The 18,932-nt window shown below is 44.4% G+C and overlaps 1 protein-coding gene across 3 annotated transcripts in view; it reads right to left on the reverse strand.

The window, feature by feature from the left end:
* The window catches only part of EPB41L1 (erythrocyte membrane protein band 4.1 like 1), a 212,765-nt gene that overhangs the window by 64,107 nt on the left and 129,726 nt on the right, over nt 1-18,932 (reverse strand). The gene's annotated exons all lie outside the window — the stretch shown is intronic.

Raw genomic sequence — 18,932 nt, forward strand, 5'->3', positions numbered from 1 at the left:
TACAATGCTATGAGAAGCATAAGACATTCCATACAGAAAAAGCAGGGTAGAGATGACAAATAACAATAAACGCTTCTTAAAATAAAGAACACACAGCAATCACATTGAAAGTTGTATTCTGAAAATGGTAAGAGGCTACACAGCACAGTACACAGTGTGAACAATGTATATTTCTAAAGGGCCTCCCCTCTGTGTTCTTTAAAAACATGGCACAGGAAACCAGGATGACATGGACATATCTAGATCAGATTACCACAATGCACTGAACATGAGGCTACCTTTCACAAGTGTTTGGAAACTTCATGTAGTGCAGAACGTTGCAGGCAAGATGTTGACTGGAGTGGGTTGTAGGGGCCATATCACTCCGATTGTGGCACATCTACACTGGCTCCTAATTTGTCTCTGGGCACAATTAAAGGTGCTGGTGTTGATCTTTGAAGCCCTGTATGACTTGGGACCAGTATGCCTGAAGGACTGCCTAATCTCTACCCAACCACTACAGTCATCTTCAGAGGCCCTGCTTTGGGTGCCTCTGCCTTCTGAAGTTAGGTGGGTAGCAACTTGGGAGAGGGCCTTCTTGGTGGTGGCACCAAAACTCTGGTACTCAGAGAAACCGGCCTGCCCCCTTATGTTGTTGTCTTCTTTCACCGAGTGAAGACTTTTTTGTTTTGTCTGGCATTCCCCTCAGTGATCCCTCCTTCCCAACCTTGTTTTTTGTTGCTTTTATGTATCTGTATTTTGCTGTATTGCATGTGTAATTTAACTTGGTTTTAATTGTTTTAAGAATGTTTTTTGTTTGGTTTTAATGTTTTTAAACATTTTTTTATTGTGGATGTTTTTGATCTGTTAGGTCCATTTGGTGGCCCTGATGTGGGCAGCAAGGCAGGATATGAATTCTGTAAATAAAAAGTATTTCATGTGGGATCAGTTATTTATATAATGCAACACAACGCTAACTAGAGCTAAATTTGGGTAGGAATCAGAGACTGAACCATATACGAAGCTGCCTTACGCTGAGTCAGGCCATTGTTCTATCAAGGTCAGTATCATTTACTTGGACTGGCAACAGTTCTCCAGGGTCTCAGGTGGAGGTTTTTCACATCAGCTACTACCTGATCTTGTTAACTGGAGATGGTGGGACTTTCTGAATGAAAAAGAGGAGCTCTGCCACTGAGCCACGGCCCCATCCTATTTGCAACTATGACATACATATCTCCTATTTCAGTCCATGTGTGATCAAGCTTCTGAAACACCTTTCTATACATTGATCAGCACGCTGCCACTCCTCCGCCCTACCCGAGAGACAACCACCTTCTCCAAGTTAGGTTTATCTGTTAGTGCAGAATTCTTGCTTTACCACAACACCAGGCCTCCTTAATGGTCTGGCTGTACACCGCAACAAATCTTTTCACTCTCTTGTTCTGAAGAAACAAAATGTGCACAAATATTAGGCTTCAAACGCAGACATTCTCTGCTTGCTGAGCTCTGACTTAGAGCCATCAGGCAGACCATGTCCTGTGCATTGTCATCTCAGCTTAACGAGATGGCAGACGTAGCTGCGCATAAGGGCATAGATTAATGTGCTGGTGCCTGTGCCAAGCCAGCAACATCCCTCCAAATGACTCTCACTGCTAATCGGTGCCCAGCTCTAAGGTTCCATCCCAGGGACAATGCAGCCAGCACAGCAGGTCCCACAGCTTGCCCAGCCAGGCTCATGGACAGACAAGATCCTGACAGACTGAGAAGCAGATTTTATTCAGACGCCTCCTATGCCCGGATCTATCCAAAATCCAGAGACTTTTTTTCGCAGACCATTCTGAAGGCTTCTTTGTATCTTTCTTCCCCAAAACAGTCTGAGACATGGCAACACATGCCATTTGCTCTACCTTTTTGTAGCCCAGATTGAATTCTGCGAGGAACCAGCCAGGCTGAAGAATTAAGAGCACACACCTTCAGCTGCGACTACATTCTTTTCATCACAGTGTATCAGAGTATGTATGTTTGGAATGTCATGACAATTTGATGCAAACAAAAGCTCCGTTCCACTGTGGTTGGGATGCACTGAGCAAGAGAGGGTCATGGCAGCTGGAAGGCAGCCAAAGATCTTCGGAAGATATTACAGCTTAGTAACAGAGCACATACTTTGCACGTACAAAGTCTCAGGTTCAATCCCTGCCATCTCCCCTTCAAAGAATCTCAGATACAGAGCTGGGAAAGACCTCCGCCCAAGACCTTCTGCTAATCAGGGAAGATATCACTGGACCAAATCAGTGGTTTCCAAACTGTGTCATGTGAAGAAGCCTTAAGGTTCTTTGGAAAAGTATAAGAAAATGGGTTCCTTAATGAAAAGGATCAATTAGGGTGTCTTCGAAAGTTGGGTGGCCCACCACTAATGATCTTTCCCTGCAATACACACATCCACGTTCATGCAAGGTGACAATGACACCTAAAGGCCTGTCCAGGAGCTGTGTGCGAACCTAGTATGCACCGTACAGAACTCCCTAGAATCCTTCACAACACACAAGGGAGTTGTGGTAGATGTGTGGAGAATGCTTGGCAGACAAATATATGTGAAAAGGGTTTCCTGAGTATGAGAATGCTAAAAGGCACTCGGCATGGTGAATTAAGGGCTGGCCTCTGTATAGGGCAGCTCTTTATACCCAACATTAGCAAGTAGGGAATCTTTTAATAACACAAATGACTTCCTAAGAATAAACAGAGCCCCTGACAAGAAAAAGCTAGAAAGAACTCTGCAATGTGGGCCTCTTTGGAAAGCGTGTGTGGTACAATGTACAGAGCACTGCATTTTGCCAACAGAGAATTGGGAAAGAAGCTATCAGATAGTGGAGTTCAGCCAAAAGATACCATTGCTCCCTGGAAGATCTCACTGTTCACATAAACAAAGAACAGCAGATTATGTTACTATCAAGATTATTTTAAAAGAGCTATATGCATTATTAACAAAATGAGGAGTTCCCCAAAATTACAGAGAGCCAGGATGGAAAATAGTGAGGTTCACACTACCTCCCACTTCCCCAGATGAGCAGGGATTTAGGATTTCTCTCTTACGATAAATGACTGTCAATAAAATCTGCAACACTCCACCCATTACCGGTGTTAACTATCCTAAGATATAAAAGGCAAACTGTGTTGCCATCTACTCGCTTTTTATCCCCACACAAACACACTCACGGGGATAAAAAGTGGGTCATTAGCAAAGTACCTGACTGCAAGAGCCCAGAGACCGAGTCCACACCTATGGACTCAGCACGGGCGCAGGGAGAAGACACCCGAGCACAGGCCACCGTCAGAGGAGCCAGTGGAGCCACACTGGCCACTCCTGGGGTTTGACCACCAGTCCAGGCACAGGGAGGAGATATTCTGGCCTGAATGGCCACCGGAGCAGCCAGCAGAGCCATGCCAGACCTTCTTGGTCCTCGGCTGCCGGCCCAGGCACAGGGAGGAGACATGCTGGCCCGAGCAGCAGCCCGAGCAGTCAGCGGGGCCATGCTGGTCCTCCTGGGGTCTCAGCTGCTGGCCTACACAGTGCCAGGAACAGCACAGGCCACCCCAAGGGCAGCAGCAGCTGAGGAAACCGCCGGCTGAGCTGTGCCATCATCACCCTCCGAGCCGCAGATGCTGGCCCAAGTGGCGACAGGGGCAGCAGGAGCCTCAGCATGGAGGGCAGAGTGTGCATCCAGGGCACCAGGTTTTCTAGAGCCCATTGTTTATACAACAGGCTTGGTTGCTGGTCTTAGAATAATTAGTGATTGGGAGTTGAATTTTACGCAATTACACAGTTCACCCCGTACTTCCTGTATTTCATGGACCCTTGACCCTGCTACTTGCTTTTAAAATACCTTCCTACATAAAAAGCCTGCATAGCGAGGGTCCACTCGTTGCATCTAAGGAAGTAGGCTAACATCCTTGAAAGCTTACCTGAAGGGGAAACAATCTTAACCTTTAATGTGCTACAGATTCCTATTTATATTAACAGTGCAATCCTAAGAACACTTTCCTGGCAGTAACCTCCACTGAATAGACCTGTTTGGAATTGCTCTCTTGCACACAGCCACCACTCTGGAATTAATCACTAAGAGCTAAACTACAAGAGACAAGTTATACAAGGATGCTCATGTGAAGGGAGTTGCAATGTTAGCTGGGAAGCTGAGTTTTAAAAGAGATCGGAAGGCTCTGTCAATTTCCCCTCTCTACAAAGCCAGCAAAGATGCTCCTCAGAGGTTTGCTAATTTCCTCTTTGCTGAAGGCTCTGTCAGTTTCACCTCCCCTTCTAAGAGGGGAAGAGGAAATAAACAAAGCCAGGGATCTTTGCTGCTTTGTAGAGAAGGGAAATTGACAGAGCCTTCGGATCACTTTTAAAACTCAGCTTCCTGGCTAACATTGCGACTCCCTTCATGTGCACGTCCTCATATAATTGTCTCTTGTAGTTTAGCTCTAAGATCCTGGAAATCAAAGCCTACTCGCTGGTAGCCAGAATGTCCTCCTCCCAGGAGGTTAGTATGGGTACCAACTCTAGAATATATTTTTTTTTAAAAGAAGTACCTGGGCCAAGATGAGGACTAAAGGGTAGAGCTCAGCTGTTTTTGGTGGGCTGGGGCAGAGCCCAGTGCAGCTGCTGTATTTTTATGTAAGGTATGCCAGTTTAAAAAATATGGTCATGGGAAATACAAACTTACAAGCTTTCTCACAAGTGCCACAGGAGCAACATCCTTCTCCAACAAACAAACAAACAAACAAACAAACAAACAAACAAACAAACAAACAAACAAACAAGACCAAGTTCTATTTCTGGGCCGTTGCCCCTTCTCCATGGGTTGATGTACGCAATGAGACAAACTCATGGGAATTACAGTGTCTCAATTTTGGGAGGAAGACTTGTCTCTAGGAAAAATCCTATGCAGGTCTATTGAGAAGTAAATATCATTTTATTCATTGAGGTTTATTCCTGGGGAAAGTCTCTGGCTTTCTTGTTTTGGCTAGATACTCACAAGGAGGGACTTTTGTTTTCCTCCAAAAAAGAAAAAAGAAAAAGTGTGGTCACAGGCTGTATTTGCAAAGCGATTTCATACACTAACTGCAATCCTAATAGTCCTAAGATGAGTTACTCCAGTCTAACCTCATTGATTTCACCATCACAGCAGGGTTCACACACACACCATGTGCAACATTCGCAGAAAATGAACTTTCTGATGATCCCACACAATGGTTTGCCTTGCTGCTTCAAAATGGCAACATGAACATTTCTGTTCTGGGACCAAATCAGCCTGCCCGCTTGCTAAGGTTGCCCAGCTGCAACCTGGAAATTCCCTCTTGACCTTTAAATCTGCTGCTGAAAAGGCGGAAGTTGCAGATTCTCTAACCTGTTGTGCTCCTGGTTCCTTTTGTCCATCTTCCTTCCCCACCTGCTGTAACATGCTAAGATTTCATGGCTGAGGCAGCAGCAGAACCCAGGAGTGTACAAACACATAATTGGATATTGTGCTATCACTGCATTGTAGCATGCATTTGCAACTAGAAGCTATGCCGTAACTGAGTCAGCAGTCCACAGAAGGGAATGTTGCTCACATCCATCTCTATCAACTGTAATGCTTTTGATATACATTGGTAATGTAGAGAACACCTTTGGACCCATGTCCTGAAAAATTGGGTGGGAAAGGCATATATAGATACATGCAGCAGTGCGATATAGTTAGAGTGTTGGACTAGGATCTGGGAAACCAGTTTCAAATCCCCACTCTGCCATGAAAGCGGGCTGGGTGACCTTGGGAAAGTCACATGCTCTCAATCTAACCTACCTCACAGGGTTGTTGTGAGGATAAAACGGAGGAGAGAAGAATGACGACAGCTGCTTTGGGTATCCACTGGGGAGGAAAGTGGGATATAAATGAAGTAAATCCACATCAGGAAAATCCAGTTGCGAAAGATTGCTATGGTGCAATGATAACACAGTATCCAACAATGTGCAGATGCAGCCCAGATGTAACATGCAGGACTCCAGGTACGCCACACAGTAGCTGAAAGAACAGACAGAAGAACCAAAGGAAATCAGGAAACCACAACTGCCTTGTCTCCCACCTCAGTGTTCAAGTCTCCAGGCTGCAACCATGTAACCCCTGCTGCTGAACATGAAGCACACTTCTGATTGCCAACAGGCTACAGAAAAATGCCCTGCCCCTTTAACTGAGGCTTAGTGAGCTGTTGTCCACCAGATGACGTTATTTACTTCAAAGTCAAGACATTTGACTTTGCTCATTTCCACACATTAAGCATATAATAAAGGGACAGGACATTTCCGCCCCCCCCCCCCACTAAGCTGCTAGCCACCCTAACCATACTGGGTCTTGCTCTCAGGGCCCTGGAGGAAATGCATTACAAATGCATTATCTTTCAGGGCGCTACCACTGCAAGTGAGGTGTAGGAACTGTAGCCTTGTTAGTCTTGCCAAAAGCTACAGGAAAGACATTGGAAATGAAAAGGTTGCCAGATCCAGTGGTGAAGTCATTATTATTTATGCATAAAGAACTTGAGAATCCAATACTTTTGATTGTCTCTCTACTGGTTGCTACATGGGTGGCTCTTGGGGTATTTCGATTCTAACTTCATTCAGCAGCAGTTACCTGGAGAAGCCAGAACCTGCGGAACACTTATTTTCAGCCTCCTTATCTAGCCTTACTTGCCTGGGGAGTCTAAACTAATAGGTAACAGATGCCAAGTTTTAAGCATCTAGACAATACTGCTGGAGGAAGCATGCAGGAATTGAAAACAAGTAAGCAATGCAGACACCATTTGCCTATGTATGTGCAAAGATTCAGAAGCAAAGCAGTCTTACCGTGGGAGGAGAACACAGAAGGACTGAAAAACGTCCAAGCACAGAACAGCAGCTCTCCCTAGAACTTGCCCTGCTGCCCACCCAAGTAAGGATTCAGAAGCAAAGTAAAATTCACTAAATGATTCTGTGCCCCCTAATGGAGCTGTGCAGTATACCGTGAACCTGGAATTCACCCCAAGGGGGCAGGGCGTGGGTTCTGGTGGAAGGTTCTTTCCCTGCCAGGTCTGGGTCTGTGCCTGGGGCTTCTGACCTCCCTCCATGCACATGACAGACTTGCTTGAGCAGCGAACAAGTTGATGTTGACAAACCCCGCCCACGCCATCAGCCTGTGCCCTGGAGCATGAAATTTGATTAACCAAACAGTTATCTTCACTTGTGTGACTACACATGCCAGCGGGAATCAGCCTTGTGTTAAAACTCTCCCTGCAAGCTCCTGCAGCACAGAATTCCAGTGGTTGGTAACACCCTGGCCAACATGTTTCTGTCCATTAAAGGAAGAGGGGAAAGCCTGTGGGGTTTGGGTTTAGTTCCTCTTTCTTTGAACAGAATGTTTTCTGCCCTTGTAAAGGCACCCCAAAGCTGTCGAGTTTCATCTTGCTATAGTTGCTTAGACAACATAGAGTTACATAGATAACTGCAGAACAGATCACCAGAAAAGAGGAAAATTATAGTCTTAGGGCAAATTCTAGACAGTATCATTATTGAACGAAGTACAAGGTGTTGCAGGAGTGTTTTTTCCTGTAACAAACGCTAAGGTATAAATCTATTACACATGAAGATACACTTCTTCAAATATGCATGTGCACAATGCTGGGGATCCTAATTGGGCCAGGGGTGGTAAAAAGATACATTAAATTCACACATTATGTGTTTGCCGTGATAAGCCCAAGAGTTTCTGGCAGGAATTGTAACATGTGCAACTGCTTTTATATGCACAAAATAGTGGAGTTTAAACAAAGAACAACACATGGCCTTAGCACCAGAACCACTACTTTAAAACATAGGTTGCTGCAAAATCTGTACAGAAATTGGGGAGGGGGGTATTTCAAGTGGAAAAGGAGCATGGGGGGTGCTCCTCCATTTGCCATCCCCGCCCCACTCCCCATAACCTTTCCCCCTTCTTTTTTAATGCACACCCAGGTCTCAGGTAAGTAGCCATGTTGGTCTGTAGTAGGAGAGCAAGATTTGGGTCCAGCAGCACTTTAATCCTCTGCCTGGATTATAAGAACCCCTTCCTTTTCCACTCCTTGTATCTGATGAAGGGAGCTCTGACTCTCGAAAGCTCATACCCTGGAAATCTAATTGGAGTTTAAGGTGCTACTGGACCCAAATCTTACACACAGGTCTGTCACTGAAGTGTATAATTATACTATGTATAATACACAGTGCAAAACTAACCAGATATCACAATGAGGATGGATTTCCACATACTTTTTGCATGCCAGTACCACATCATTTATACACATGCCCATGTGAATTATTATAGGAGTGAGAGAACAGACACCACAGTACTACAAAAGATGGTTCAGGAATAACATGCCAAAGATCAATAAACCACTTTTGCATGTTAAAAGATGGTTGCTGTGGCTTCCCCCTTACTGCAACTCTAAGATAGGAAAAGCTAGATACGGTGAAAATCTTTGTTTTCTAATGCTGTAGCACTGAAGTGTTATGTGCACAATGTTGAAGTGGTACTGTTGGGGTGGGTGGGTGGGCTGTGGTCTCTGCAATGAGCACTTTCTGCCAATTTTTAAAAAGTATCAATGTGAAACTGGAAGTTTTTCTCCTGGTATGCATCACTTTACTCTTACTTACATTGAATCTCATGTACCATTTTGTTTCCCAGGCACCCAGAGAGTGTCACTAACCTTGTTTAACCCAAGTCTTCCAAGAGTCTGTGCATCTGATGGACAGAACACGTTCTAGTTTGCACCATTAACCTCTCGGATGATTGCTCCCTCTGAGCGTTCTCCATGTCAACTGGAGGTTCACACAAACCTGCTGAGCACTTAACTCTACAGAAGTAATTGCACAGACAGTTCTTAAAGGGCTACTTCCAAAAGGGAAGAAACCCAAACTTTTTAATAATTTCAAATTATAATAAAGCTACAGTCATCCCCTACCTCCCAGCTTTCAAAGAGAGTCATGGGCCAGCAAGCGCTGACAGAGAAAGCCACAAAAGATAGTCAGTTCAGGAATGCAATATAGGGTTTGCTTTAGTGCAGCAGTAGGGATGTATACAAAAAATGGAAATATGTCGCTAGGTTGTGGTTTGGGATTTTCTAGGGCAGCACAAAAGGGTAGTCTGCATGAAGCACTGAAAAAGTGGGGTGCTCATTCAGAGACAGTTCTAGATGCTGTACAGAAGGATATCTCTGTATCTAACAGTACTCTAGACATCTTGAGCAAAACATGAAAGTAGCAAAATCAGATGATCCTTCAGAGAAGAAAGGGTTTTCCAGAGACTCAGGAGATTTGCTCGGTATGCAAAAAAATGACCCTTTCTCCACCCAGGACTGATAACATGAGCATGATTCAAGAAGCGTTGAAAGCCTGTTAAAGGGAAAACAGGGGAGGGCAAATTAGCCTGTTCAAAGACGCTGAGGGCTCAATGCATCCTGGATGACAAGATTTTGGAGGCCAGGGAATGTTTCCTCCTCTCGCAGTTCCTCACAGATCGCAAGCATGTATAGAATATACACACACATACAACACCAGCCCCCCCACATATACACATATTTCTCCACATTCAACATTTTAAGCAAGAAGCCTCATAATATTCCAAGTTGCACTTGGGGTTGCGTTGCTTCTTGAATGTGTGTGGGAATATATCATAGCAGAGTTGGTCATCCAAGTGGATGCTAAGATCAAAGACCAACATATTTGATGTTTGTAAGCTGCTCCATAAGAATTAACTGTAAAATTTCTCCTGAGGAGGAAAACATTACTTCAGAAGTATCCTCCTGTGAACTTCCAGCCTTTAGCCAAGGAAGAATGTCCGGTTACATACCTACTATTGATCTTCTTGCCAGAACGGGGAAGGCCACCCAGCTAAGCAAACATGGTCTGCTTGAGGCATGGTGTTCTAGTCTCAATAGCTTATTCTGAATGACCAAACTTGCATCTAAACCCAGTTCCTTTAAGTTCTTGATGATGTAGCAAAGCAGCTCAGACTAACAGCCAGCACCAGGGAAAACATCACCACTACCACCCCCCGCCCAAAACAACAGCGGCCTTGTTTGAAACAACATGGTTCAAGTGAATAGAGTGTTGGACTTTCAGGCAAGGAGAGCTGGGAGCCAAATCCTTGCTCAGCCCTGGAATCAGCCTTACGATATCCTTCAATGACGACACTGAGAGGAACCAGAACAGACGGGGAAGGTGTCAAAAAAAGGACTAGGCCTACATGAACAGAGATGCTGCAGGTCTGCAACAGAATGACATTATGAAGGTAACTGCAAGTGATGTTAGCAAAATCATACGTGGATCTGAAAAATTGGGAGTTTAAATGAGACAACGGTCATAGATCCAGAGGAGTTAGCCGTGTTAGTCTGTAGTAGCAAAATCAAAAAGAGTCCAGTAGCACCTTTAAGACTAACCAATTTTATTATAGCATAAGCTTTCGAGAATCAAGTTCTCTTCGTCAGATGCCTGATCAAAACTGGGCAGATACAGAAGAGGAGGGGGAAAGAGAGAGAAAAAAGGGAGGGGGCATAAATCACAAGAAGGCAGAATGCAATTAGCATGGAGGCTATCAAAACATTCCTTTGCTTGGAAATGTAAACATTTCCTTTTGGTGTGCAGTCAGTTTGTAGCAGTGAAGGTATCCAATTCCTATGTAGTATAAGCCTTCGATGACCACAGCTCTCCCTGCCAGCTGCATCTGACAAAGAGAACTGTGGTCCCCGAAAGCCCACACCAGGCGTCACTGGGCTCCCCCAGATCACGCCTCTGTAAAGAGAATCTGTTACCTGTGGTAATGTGATAACCATTCATAGTCTCTATTCAGTCCCCGCTTGACAGAGTCAAATTTGCATATGAATTCCAATTCAGCAGCCTCCCGTTGGATTTTGTTTTTGAAAGGTTTCTGTTGAACCACAGCGACCTTTAAGTCTTTGGTGGAATGTCCTGGTAGATTGAAGTGTTCTCCCACTGGTTTCTGGACGTTTCCATTTCTAATGTCAGATTTGTGTCCATTTATTCTTTTGCGTAGAGGTTGGCTGGTTTGTCCAATGTACAGAGCAGAGGGACATTGTTGGCACATGAGGGCATATATCAGGTTGGAGGATGAGCAGCTGTAAGAGCCAGAGACAGTGTAGTTGATGCCATTGGGTCCTGTAATTGTATTCCCTGGGTAGATATAGGGGCAGAGCTGGCATCTGGGTCTGTTGCAGGGCTTGGTACCTGTGCTGGTGACTCTGCTGGCCGATTCATGATTGTAAGTGAGAAGTCGTTTAAGATTGGGGGGCTGTCTGTAGGCAAGGAAAGGTCTTCCACCCAGGGCTTCTGAGAGAGAGGTATCATTTTCCAGGATGGGTTGTAGCTCAGCTCCCATCCACTGGAACCACTACTATACTTAAGATTCCTGGATGACATCTTCATCATTTGGACCCATGGGAAGGAAGCCCTTGAGAGATTTCATCAGGACTTCAATAACTTTCACCCTACTATCAACTTAAGCCTGGACCACTCTACACAACAGGTACACTTCCTGGACACCACTGTACAACTACATAATGGACGAATAAATACCACCTTATACCGGAAACCAACAGACCGATACTCATATCTACATGCCTCCAGCTTCCACCCTAAACATACCACTCGGTCTATTGTCTACAGCCAAGCCTTACGTTACAACCGTATCTGCTCCAATGCTCTCGACCGAGACTCACACTTAAGAGATTTACAACAAGCATTTTTGGGACTACAGTACCCACCAAATGAAGTGAAGAAACAAATTAACAGGGCCAGACTAGTACCCAGAAACAGTCTGCTCCAGGACAAACCTAAAGGAACTAACAACAGAACACCACTGGTTGTCACCTATAGCTCCCAGCTCAAACCCATCCAACGTATCATCAGTGAGCTACAACCCATCCTGGAAAATGATACCTCTCTCTCAGAAGCCCTGGGTGGAAGACCTTTCCTTGCCTACAGACAGCCCCCCAATCTTAAACGACTTCTCACTTACAATCATGAATCGGCCAGCAGAGTCACCAGCACAGGTACCAAGCCCTGCAACAGACCCAGATGCCAGCTCTGCCCCTATATCTACCCAGGGAATACAATTACAGGACCCAATGGCATCAACTACACTGTCTCTGGCTCTTACAGCTGCTCATCCTCCAACCTGATATATGCCCTCATGTGCCAACAATGTCCCTCTGCTCTGTACATTGGACAAACCAGCCAACCTCTACGCAAAAGAATAAATGGACACAAATCTGACATTAGAAATGGAAACGTCCAGAAACCAGTGGGAGAACACTTCAATCTACCAGGACATTCCACCAAAGACTTAAAGGTCGCTGTGGTTCAACAGAAACCTTTCAAAAACAAAATCCAACGGGAGGCTGCTGAATTGGAATTCATATGCAAATTTGACTCTGTCAAGCGGGGACTGAATAGAGACTATGAATGGTTATCACATTACCACAGGTAACAGATTCTCTTTACAGAGGCGTGATCTGGGGGAGCCCAGTGACGCCTGGTGTGGGCTTTCGGGGACCACAGTTCTCTTTGTCAGATGCAGCTGGCAGGGAGAGCTGTGGTCATCGAAGGCTTATACTACATAGGAATTGGATACCTTCACTGCTACAAACTGACTGCACACCAAAAGGAAATGTTTACATTTCCAAGCAAAGGAATGTTTTGATAGCCTCCATGCTAATTGCATTCTGCCTTCTTGTGATTTATGCCCCCTCCCTTTTTTCTCTCTCTTTCCCCCTCCTCTTCTGTATCTGCCCAGTTTTGATCAGGCATCTGACGAAGAGAACTTGATTCTCGAAAGCTTATGCTATAATAAAATTGGTTAGTCTTAAAGGTGCTACTGGACTCTTTTTGATTAAATGAGACAACAGAGTTGAGGAAGAGTATTTCAAACGGGCTGGCCAGTTTGAAAAGAGGTGCAAGCAGTGGACTAAGTACCATACAACATCTCTGCGCAATAGTTCAGCATTCTCCCCTTTTCCCACTATTGCGGGGGGGGGGGGGGCACACTCTGGGCTGCATCTATCCTACCCATCCATTGCATTATCATCATGCCTAAGTGGATTTGTGGACATGGCACAAAATTTGATATGTAGCCAATATGTTATTTAATTTTTTTAATGCATTTTCCTAGTCTTCATGGAGAAAACTTTGAAAACACGGGGCCTATGTGTGCTGTTGACTTGTAGTTCCAGTGGTTAGGGGATGGGACCTTACAAACTACCTTCCATGTCTTCCATTTCTAACTCCTGTCCCACCATTCAACATGACTCTTCCATCCGACCAGTATCAGTCCTTCTCCTCAGTTCCATCACTGAATTTTTTTTCTGACACACAGCCATGAAATGGTTAAAAAACAAAGAAGCTGTTAAATATTGAGATGAGATTTAACACTCGGTTCACATTCTGGGTTGAAAATACCAGTAATAGAAAGGAGGAGGAAATAACATCATGGTACTGAAAGGCACTCCAAAGTTACTAATCCTTCCAATTCTGATTTTAGGCCCAGTTTCCCCTACATTTACTCATATCTTCAATAAGAATGCAAGGAATGGCATCTTGTATAAAGATTTTAAAAATCTAAGCATGTTTCTTTTTGGAAGGCCCTGACATGGATAGCCCAGGCAAGCCCGATCTCGTCAGATCTTGGAAGCTAAGCAGGGTCAACCTTGGTTAGTAATTGGATGGGAGACCTCCAAGGAAGACTAGGGTTACAGAGGCAAGCAATGGCAAATTGCCTCTATTAGTCTCCTGCCATGAAAACTCCACCAGGGGTTGCCATTAGTCAGCTATGACTTGATGGCATCCTCTGTCTCTCTACTCATTGGAAGACAGGGGTAAAGATTTCTATTAATTCCTCCAACTGTAAACTCCTCTCCCCACTTAGCTTTCAATGCTCTTCTGGTGTACTCGATGATTCCAAGAACATCCCAGGAACATTCCAGTGAGCTACAGCATGTGTGTGGAGGGGAGAGCAAGGGGCTGCTTGCCATGTGCTGGGACCACAGTTCTCAAATAGGTCCTTCTGTACAGCTGAGGGGACTGATCAATTGTCTGCACTGCCCAGGTTCTCATGCCCACTCCACCTCCAAGTAAGGATTGGGGGAACAACACTAGAAGTTATACTTCTGCTACGGTACTTGCACAGGGGACTACCTTTATCTTACCTCTACACTTCTGCCAACAGGAAGTCAGTACTGAAAATATTATCTATGTGTCAAACTCTCTTAAAACACACACCCACAAGGATTAGGAAGGAAAGGCAGATGGAGAGCAGTTGCAGCAACTTCTCCTGTTCTTCCTGGCCCTATCGACTTACTACCTAACAGTGCAACCCTGAGCACAGTTATCTCATTCTAAGCCTACTGATTTCAATAGTCTCAGAATTGTACTGTAAGTCTTAGGATTGCACTGTAAGCCCATCATTCAATATCACCTCTCCATTTCTTCTCCTCTGTTATGCTTTGTTCTGTCCCTGCCTTGAGATCTTGCAAGAATGCAGGAAGACTACCAGCTACCCAAATTGTCTTTGCAGCTCCACACTCTGCCATTATCCTTTGTTCCTCCTTGTCAAGATATCGTTCACTGAAATCATTCCTTTCCCCTTTTCTGTTTCTTTGGCCTCCCTCCCCTCCCATTTTGCCCTCCGCCTCCATCTTGTTCTGTCTGTATCCTCAACTCTCTGTCTTGCACATGTTTCTCACTTCCTCCCCCCCCCCCAATACTCAAGGCTGCTTGAGAGCTTTAATCACAAAAAGTTCAAACGAAACAGAATCCATTTAATAGAGTTGTCACAGCTGATATTCTGTGATGTAGACACTGTAGCCCCTGGCAGAAGGAGAGAGAGAGAGACCATTTTCTGACTGGAGCAAGCCTTGGCACCTCTGTGACTTGGTTTCAGCCATCAGAATGACATTGATCCATTTCTATCTGTCTATCACACTCTTGCCCACCCTTACTCTGTCTAAGAGAGAAGCTTTTTTTCTTCCTTTCTACATTTCCCCTCCTACAGTTATCTACCAAATTCTAACCCACAGCATTAATTCTAAAAGTCTGTGCAGGCTGCTTCATACGTTACATTTTGTTCTCAAGAACCTATTCCAAAGTGTTTTTTTTTTTAAAAAAAAAGCTTGTAAAATGCACACCAGTGAGGATATATCCTTTTTCTGGTCTCAGGTCATACCTGTTTTGCAGGTCAAAGCCACAACGGGTATCACCATTCTTGAGGATAGCTGTATTAGTCTTCTCCTGCAGGACATGCCCCCCCTTCCCCAAGGACTTATGAAACACCACCATGATTTTCTTGTGGCATATGCTTTCACTGACTGCTCTTCAGTTCAGATGTATGAAGTGTGTCCTCATTTGCAAAGTATTAATTTTACACACACACTAACCAATGTGTACATAAGATATGCATACACATAAAAGGTACACCCTCCAGTTTCTCACAGATGAAAATAGTGCCACAACTACACCACCATGTGCAGCAGTGTAAGTGAAGCCATCTCATCTGACCTGCTGGAATCTGAAGGAGGTGGGAAAACCTCAGGGAAAACCCCCATGAAAAAAAAAGCAAGTGGTGTGTGCTGGCTCCTTGATCACCATAGCAGCAATTCATTCTGCCACTGCCATGTGAGACTTCTTGCTGGAGATGGAATCTGCTGCCACAGTTTCTGAATACTGAGTCTGAGAGCCAAGCTACAAGTGACGCCTGACACAAGCTGGATACTTGTCAGCTTCCTTCAAGTTTTGATGGGAAAATGTAGGCATCCTGGTCTTGCAGCTGTAATGGAGAGCCAAGCTGGAAAACCAGGACGCCTACATTTCACATCAAAACTTGAAGGAAGCTGACAAGTATCCAGCTTGTGTCAGGCGTCACTTGTAGCTTGGCTCCCAGTGTCTTCAAATGAGAAAGGGTGGGGAAACCAGTGAGAAAGGGGATTGGTAGATGGAAGATGGGTGGAGCCAAAACACAGGAAGAAGAACAAGAGAAGCTGCAGCTAGCAGGAGACTGCGGTGGTGCCAAGAAGGAAGAACAGCAAGGAGGAGGAAAACACTGGAGATGGGGGAAGCAGGCTTTAGCCATCCAAGGAAGACGGAGAGCCATGCACTGGCTGTGGCTGGGTGAAGGGCAGCTTTCCCTTAGGCAGATGCTGTGAACTGTTGACTCTGCATGCATACTGTAATCTCAAATAATCTCAAATAAACATCCCTTTAAACAGAACGGGAGCCTGCCCTGCCCTGCCCTGCTCAATGTGTCTCCTCCTCTGGATCCCATCACCCACCCCTATTTTCACACCAAGAATCATGGTGCAAGCCCTCCACCTCCAACATTACATGGTGCTGAAGGCTCTATTATACCTGCTGTATTCATTCATTCTGGCATATCCTGTTCTGTACCAGTTTAAAAACAAAGATGACATTTGTTCTTTCGTTAATGATACATAATGTGTCCTATAATATGTTATCTATCAACAACTCAAAACAGATCAGAGTGTGCAAAGGAAGACTGCACTTAGCATTCCTGCACATGCATCTGACAAGAGACAGCACACATCCAACCACCACCACTCAGAGACTTCACTTCTAGAGACTCGAGGAAGGGAGCTGAACCCTGAAGAACAATAACTGCAGCAATTCATGCTGGCAAAATCCCAGTTTTATTGGAGGCCACCTTGAACATTTAGGGCTGAGAGGTGAGATGTAAATGGATTAACAGACAGATGCATCAACATAAAGCAAAATCAGGACTATTCATGGTAAATATGTCCAAGTACAGAATAAGAAGCATAAATAAACACTGTAAGCAGTGGACCACAAGACTACGAAATGCAAGAAGTAAAATATTTTGATGCTACTGTTTGTTTTCTGTATGCACCCTAAGTCTGTAACAGTATCTGTATCTGTGAACTGAGGACACCATTTTATGTATCTGATGAAGTGGGATCTAATCCACAAAAACCTAAGTCTATGATAAATCTAGATGGGTGGCCATGTTAGTCTGTCTGTAGCAGTAGAAAAGACCATGAGCCCAGTAGCACCTATAAGACTAACAAAATTTGTGGTAGGGTATGAGCTTTCGTGAGACACAGCTCACTTCTTCAGATACAGCTAGAATGTGAGTCCATCTGTCCTTATATCTTGGAGAGTGGTGTGATTGCAGAAGGTGGATGCATTGTCTTGAACTGCATTATCAGTGGCAATTCATCTCAATACAATGCATCCACCTGGACTGAATCAAGACATTGACTTCCTATCTCATTATCAATGCTAATTTCTCCACACCCACTACCCCTCTGCATACCCCACCCTATTCAATCATGCCTGCCATTCTCATTCACCAGCTGTTACCATTCGGCTTCTGCAATCACTCCACTCTCCAAGATATAAGGACAGATGGACTCACATGCTAGCTGTATCTGAAGAAATGAGCTGTGGCTCACAAAAGCTCATACCATACCACAAATTTTGTTAGTCTTATAAGTGCTACTGGACTCTTGCTCTTATGATAACTCTGTTACTCTTTACAGGGCCACAGAACTCTCTGTACTGATTTACACATCTATGATTAATAGATTATATTTTATATGGTGTTCTATACTTGCTCACCTTGTTTGTGGTTCATGCTGGCACCTAGGAATTGGAAAATTTCCCCCCTAACTCTAGAAAATGGGATACACTTGGTAATCTTGGAGGTGGGGAGGAAGCCACATTATTTTTTTAAAAAACCCAACTACCTATAGTGGAAGACTTGATTGACAGATGCAACGAAGGGATTAGCCTCTGAGAGTCAAAACTAATCTCCACATCATTTTTGAAACAGTGACTTTTTAGACAGCCTTTAAAGTGTCATACTTTATTCTCTCCTTCATGTGCTTGGACAGTCAGGCAGAAATTCACAAATACTTCATTTCAGGTAAGGAACCATATTATGTTTTCATGTACCTCACTCTTTTGTTTTTTTGTTTTGGCTACCACAGGCTAAAAGGTGGCACAACATGGAGGCCTACAGCTGAAAATAGCATTTGCATAAATTTCACCCACCATCTCTTCCAGTATCATGTAGTATCATTCACATTGGATCATGGTAACCTCACATTAAGCATCTTCCTACCCCTGTTAATGTCAGGCAAAGATTTAAATCAAGGGCAGGGAAACATAAATGTTGAAGTCACAACATAGAATCATAGAATCACAGGGTTGGAAGGGATCTCTAGGGTCATCTAGTCCAAACCCCTGAAAAATGCAGGAAATTCCCAAATACCTCCCCCCCCCACACACAGTGACCCTTACTCCATGCCCAGAAGATGGCAAAACATCAGGTAAGTGATCCTGTAAGTTCTACCTTATCCATACTGTGTAACACTAGCATTAGAAAAGAAAACAGTGAAGGAAAAGAGATGGTGGGAAAGTAAGTCCTGAAAGGCCAAGCATTGTCTAGAGCTAGAACTTCAGAATCCGTCCCAACACCGTCTCCTGCCATTGAAAGAAGGCAGTGATGTCAGTAACTTCTGCAGAAGGACAAAGAGTAAGCTCAGCAGCAGTTCTGTACCAGTCCCAACAGGCGGCTGTGCTGAGAACAGCAATATCCCCCCCCCCAATCCCTAAATTTAAACATAGTCTGTGAGCTGTTTATGTTACAGACTCCTATTCTGAGCAAGGGTTTTTGTTCTGATAGCAATGCAGCATCACATCCCTCTCCGCCTCTCTTCCTCCCTCACATGCTCTCTTGATTTACAAGGCAGAAAGAATATTTGCATATTTTCCATGACAAAGAGAAAGTCTTTTCTTCAGAGAAGATACAATCCCAAAGGGAATCTTTGAACCACTACTACTTCTCAGTCTCTCTGATACACCCCCTCCCCCAACC

This window comes from Eublepharis macularius, chromosome 5, assembly GCF_028583425.1.
Source record: "Eublepharis macularius isolate TG4126 chromosome 5, MPM_Emac_v1.0, whole genome shotgun sequence".
NCBI classification, from domain to species: Eukaryota; Metazoa; Chordata; class Lepidosauria; order Squamata; family Eublepharidae; genus Eublepharis; species Eublepharis macularius.